Here is a 6,335-nt window from a genome sequence, read left to right on the forward strand (position 1 = left end):
AGCATATAGAAATGCGGTAGAAACCCCGAAAACGGGGTTTTTACCGCATTTCTGCTATATAGCATCCCGCCCTATGACTTGAAACTGAATGTGTTTTTACTCCATTGAGTATGTTCCTCCTATGTTCCATTCCCCTTACGTGTAATGTTCTTGTTGTTCTACCTATGTATTGCTTACCGCAGCCGCAGGAAAGCAAATAAATAACATAGGTTGAGCTACAATTTATAAAATTTTCTATTTGAAACACCTCGCCATTGATAATAGATTTATAGCTAGTTGTTTTTCTGGGTGCCATTAGGCATGTCATGCATTTTTCTTTCCCACATCGATGATATCCCTTTGGCTTTGGGGGTAGCCAGTTTAGTTCGTTATTAATATCCTCTCTCCCACCTCTTTTGTCTGCATTTGAAAAATGGCTATGTGTTAATTTTGATTTTAAGTTATCTGCTTTACGAAAAATCATTCTGCCATTATGTTGGATCTCATTTTTCAAAAGGGGATCTTGTAATAGCATGACAGTATTATTTTTAATTATATTTCTGATTTCTTTTGCACATCCGTTGTATTGGGTTACAAAAAGGCCTGTCATCCCTTCACCGGTTTCTCTCATTGTATTCTGTTTTATATTCTTTTTATTTTTATTTTCACCTAATAGGTTAGTTCTATCCATTCTATCTACTTCTTGTTTTGCTTGTTTGAGGATAGTCTCTGGATATCCCTGTTCTCGAAACGATTCTAATAGCATATTTGCTTGTTTAGAATAGGCATCATTAGTGGAACAGTTTCTTTTTATACGGACCAGCTGTCCCTTCGGGATATTTTTTTTCCAATTCTCTGCATGTGAGCTTTGGTAGTTCAGATATCTATTTTGGTCAACTGGCTTAACATAAGTCTCAGTTGTCAGCATATTGTTTTTTACATGGAGGGCGACATCCAAAAAACTAATGTGACTGGTGCTGTGATTGCTAGTAAATTTAAGACCAAACTCATTAGAATTTAGTTGATCTGTGAAATTTTGAAGTGATTCTAAATCCCCATCCCAAATAATAAACATTTATTATTTGGGATGGGGATTTAGAATCACTTCAAAATTTCACAGATCAACTAAATTCTAATGAGTTTGGTCTTAAATTTACTAGCAATCACAGCACCAGTCACATTAGTTTTTTGGATGTCGCCCTCCATGTAAAAAACAATATGCTGACAACTGAGACTTATGTTAAGCCAGTTGACCAAAATAGATATCTGAACTACCAAAGCTCACATGCAGAGAATTGGAAAAAAAATATCCCGAAGGGACAGCTGGTCCGTATAAAAAGAAACTGTTCCACTAATGATGCCTATTCTAAACAAGCAAATATGCTATTAGAATCGTTTCGAGAACAGGGATATCCAGAGACTATCCTCAAACAAGCAAAACAAGAAGTAGATAGAATGGATAGAACTAACCTATTAGGTGAAAATAAAAATAAAAAGAATATAAAACAGAATACAATGAGAGAAACCGGTGAAGGGATGACAGGCCTTTTTGTAACCCAATACAACGGATGTGCAAAAGAAATCAGAAATATAATTAAAAATAATACTGTCATGCTATTACAAGATCCCCTTTTGAAAAATGAGATCCAACATAATGGCAGAATGATTTTTCGTAAAGCAGATAACTTAAAATCAAAATTAACACATAGCCATTTTTCAAATGCAGACAAAAGAGGTGGGAGAGAGGATATTAATAACGAACTAAACTGGCTACCCCCAAAGCCAAAGGGATATCATCGATGTGGGAAAGAAAAATGCATGACATGCCTAATGGCACCCAGAAAAACAACTAGCTATAAATCTATTATCAATGGCGAGGTGTTTCAAATAGAAAATTTTATAAATTGTAGCTCAACCTATGTTATTTATTTGCTTTCCTGCGGCTGCGGTAAGCAATACATAGGTAGAACAACAAGAACATTACACGTAAGGGGAATGGAACATAGGAGGAACATACTCAATGGAGTAAAAACACATTCAGTTTCAAGTCATATACACAGATGTCAAGGTGGAAGGGTGGATGATGTGACAATAATTGGGATCGAAAGTATTAAAAGTACCAACAGAGGTGGCGACAGATTTGGTAAATTATGTCGCCGTGAAGCATACTGGATCTATAGAATGGATTCATTAATGCCAAATGGCCTAAATGACGCAATAGAACTAAATAATATCTAGTCATAATCTATTTGATGTTGCATACATCCACCTCTCCACCCCTATTCTTATGTGTTCATGAAGCAATAATGAAGTGGGAACACATAATTGTTCATATAGGATTTAACATCTTCCTATCCCCACACTTCCCCTCTACTCTAAACTAGGTATAATTATAATAGAAATTGTAACTTATTACTCTTTGTATCAGTTTTTGACATCCCTTTCACCTTTTCTTACTCATCCCCTAGCTTCTATTATCCCATTGGGCTTATTACTTTTAGCTATAACAAAGGGGAACTATGTTCCTACTATTGTAATATAAATGCTGTGGGTCGCCGGGGCGCCAGATCTGAGATCTTTGCACGTGTGGGACCGGAGGTCCATCTGGACCACATGTGCAGGAACTCGGGCGGCGCCTAGACGAAAACACAAATATTATTTAGAATCCAACTGGACAATTTTTTGGTTCAAAAGAAAAAATGTATTTGGAGCTATGCTATAGTTGTGACGAAACAATGTAGTGGGCCATATGTGTGTATATATGCACCACTATCTCTATGGTTACTGAAAAGAAAAAAGAAAAATACAGTGCTCTATAGAATAATGAATATTAAGGGCTTATAGCTATATGTGGACTTCTCTTGAAAAATTATGGTACATGTTATATGCTCATATATATATATTTATATGTATAAGTAATTCATGACGACCACTCTCTATGTATGTTTTTTTCTGGTCCTTTATTACATGGAGAAATGGTTGATATGAATCTGTGATTGAAAATGAATAATAACAAAAGAATAATTAATTGTATACATATAATTATGCAATTATGTCTCTACATGTACATTCTCTGGTTATGTCTGACTAGAGGTACATATACCTATTCCCCCCCCCCCCCCCCCCCCCCCATTCCCCCCTCCCACATTTTTTTTTTTTTCCCCCTCCCTCTTCCTCTTTTTTCTAATAAGTGGTATATAAACATTTTTTGTTTCTGCTTAGATATCCAGATCTATAGAATCGATAGATCTATGTTGAAAAATATGGGAATATCTGTTCCGCTTTTGATAATATGTAGATATGAATCTAGATATATAATATGAGAAAAAGATAAACATATGTGAAAAAGAGGTTCCTCTCTCTGTATATATATCTATATGCATCTTATTATAATTGGTTTGTTTTTCTTTTCTTTTCTTTTTCTCTTTTATAATGATAATTTGGTGATTAATCGATGTTTATATATAATAACTTTGCCCTTGGGATATAGACTCCTCCAGATGTAGTAATAGGAAGATAACAGATGGATGGAAAACAACTTTTTAAGTGATATATTTACATTGTCTCTATTGGGAAACTTAAAGTGTGATTAACCGTCTACTGAGTATCTGTCGACACATTTACACTGTCATAAAAGGCAGTTGAGATAAAATGTGTGAAAAAAATATCCGCAGCATACGGCATAACAGCTATATTTAAGGCATAATATGTCAGAAACGGACATGATTAACATAATGAGACTGGGAATTATGATGTCAATAATATATGTTTTCCTAAAGAAATAAATGATCTCTTCCGTGACTTCCCTTAATAATAATGGCCGCTGCGGTTTCTGTAATATACCTAAACAGATTTGAATACCAATGGAAACGGCATATTCCCCTAATAAAAATGGCCGCTACTAACTGCATTCCCTAGATGTTGATAACAACATAAATAGAGGGAATACATAAGACGGACACTACATTGACGGCGAAATGGAACGCAAAATGACGTGCTTCCGGCCCAGTGGAACGCACGGACCGGAAACTGGGTAACAAACAGCGGAAAAGCCGCCGCATAGCCGGAAACGGCAAGACGGCACACAGACATGCCGCTCAGACCATCCTGAGGTATAAATATGGGACCTACTAAGTGGACATCCACTTGCGACTCTTCCTTTTCTTTTTCCTTGATAAAGCCGCTGAGACCGTTAACGGAGGCGGGGAAACGCGTTGGAACAACAATTAATTCTTTTTGCACCACAGGGGATACCACGCAGTTTACAACCAGACCACCAGCCCGAAGGAGACTCCAGATAAAGTTGGACCAAGCAAGGTGATTCAGCACCATCCACTGGGAGCCCGGAGGAATTACAGGTGGCAGCTGTAAGGTACCCCAATACAATATTGTCTGGCCAGACAAAAAAAACCTGGACAGTTATATTCACTAATCCAAACAAAGACTGTTACGTAACCAACAAATTAATTACAACTAATATACTAATGTGACCGCAATAAGTAAAAGGGAAGCAAAAATTACTTGGTTTTAATCCACTAACCTGACACGACCGGTTGTGCAATAATTTTTTACTTAAACCTTCCCCCTATATACTTTTTTTATGTAATATCAATTATATCTAATTTTTCTTAAAAAATTGTGTTATATTATTCTGTGTATGTTTTATATGTGTTTTTTATCGGTACATAAATAAATTGCATGTACTATTTCCCCCTTTTATGGTGCAGTTCTATTTTGTTTCTTTCTGTTTCAGAGATGTATGCAAACCTGATTTTTTTCCCCTGCAGTTATTTGCATTTTAAGTTACACTGAGCATGTGTTGTAATATCTTGCAACAGTGGTCACCGAGAGGATATGGGTCATTATAGTAGAAGTAGCAGCAAAATCGCAGCCATGTGCGTCTGCAGTCCAGTAGCAGCTGCAATGTTGCCAGTGTCTTAAATTTTGCGGCCATGCTGCGTGATTATAGGGCTGCCTACCTAGAACTTCGATAATCGCCTGATCTATTGCTACTGCAGCAGAATGCAACTACTATTATGGTGTGTAATAGTAACCTGCTGCATTACCACTACAGCGGTTTTACTACTTCCAAGGCTGTGGTAGTGTTAGCAGCTCCAACTGCAAGTGAATCAGGCCTACTGTGCAGCAACTATGCTGACGGATGTGAACACTGAAATTAGATGGGAAGAATACATGAACGTACTGTAGTGCTTTTGATTTTGCCTTGCTAAACTTTAATAGGCCCAATGTTTTTCAAATGTGAAATGCAGGAATTTGGCATAACAGAGGGATTTAACCTTTGAACATAGTTGTGCAATCTTTCACTCTTTAAATGATTTTTTAACTACTAGTGACATTTGTAAGGAGACGTGGGGCAGCTCACAATAGCCGCCAATCAGTGGTCTGGATACTTAGAAACTAATGTTAGTAGAGCTTGTTGTGCCCAGCTTAGTGCTGTCTGTACAAACTACTATGAAATACTGTACTACCATAAAGCCAGAGAAGATGGAGAACTGTTTATTTGTCACAGTAATGTGATCTTTGATCTCAGTCTTGCAATGTATGTGGATTCAGGGAAAGGGGTAGATAAAATACCTCTCCACTGCTTGGACTGTTCAGGTGTAGAAATCTTGACCAGTACTTTGACACTTTCATCATCTTCAACATCATCCATCAAAGCCTCATTTTGTGGGCTGCTGGAATGTAACACTGTAGGTTGTCCATTTACATGGTAAATGACCTTCTGGATCTGCAGACCGTTCTCTTTTATTTGTATGGCAATATTTCAAGCAGCTCTATGCACAAACACATTAACATATGACATCATACAGTAATAAATGGATAGGTTAGGCAGGATGAGTTTGCACAGGATGGGGCCTGTCCATAAGAGCGTATATGCTAAGGGGAGCCACAGCGAGCGAATGCATACTATGGGGGGCACAGCGAGCAAGTGCATACTATGGGGGGGCACAGCGAGCGAGTGCATACTATGGGGGGGCACAGCGAGCGAGTGCATACTATGGGGGGGCACAGCGAATGAGTGCATAGTAAGGGGAGCCACAGTGAGAGAGTGCATACTAAGGGGAGCCACAGCGAGAGAGTGCATACTATGGGGAGCCACAGCGAGAGAGTGCATACTATGGGGGGGGGGGACACAGGGAGAGGTTGCATACTAAGGGGAGACACAGCGAGAGAGTGCATGCTAATGGAAGCCACAGCGAGAGGTTGCATACTATGGGGAGGCACACCGAGAGAGAACTTGCTAAGAGGAGCCACAGTGAGAGAGTGCATACTAAGGGGAGGCACAGCGAGAGAGTACATGCTAAGGGGAGCCACAGAGAGAGAGTGCATACTAA

This window comes from Crinia signifera, chromosome 9 (assembly GCF_055691185.1).
Source record: "Crinia signifera chromosome 9, ASM5569118v1, whole genome shotgun sequence".
In the NCBI taxonomy this organism is placed as follows: domain Eukaryota; kingdom Metazoa; phylum Chordata; class Amphibia; order Anura; family Myobatrachidae; genus Crinia; species Crinia signifera.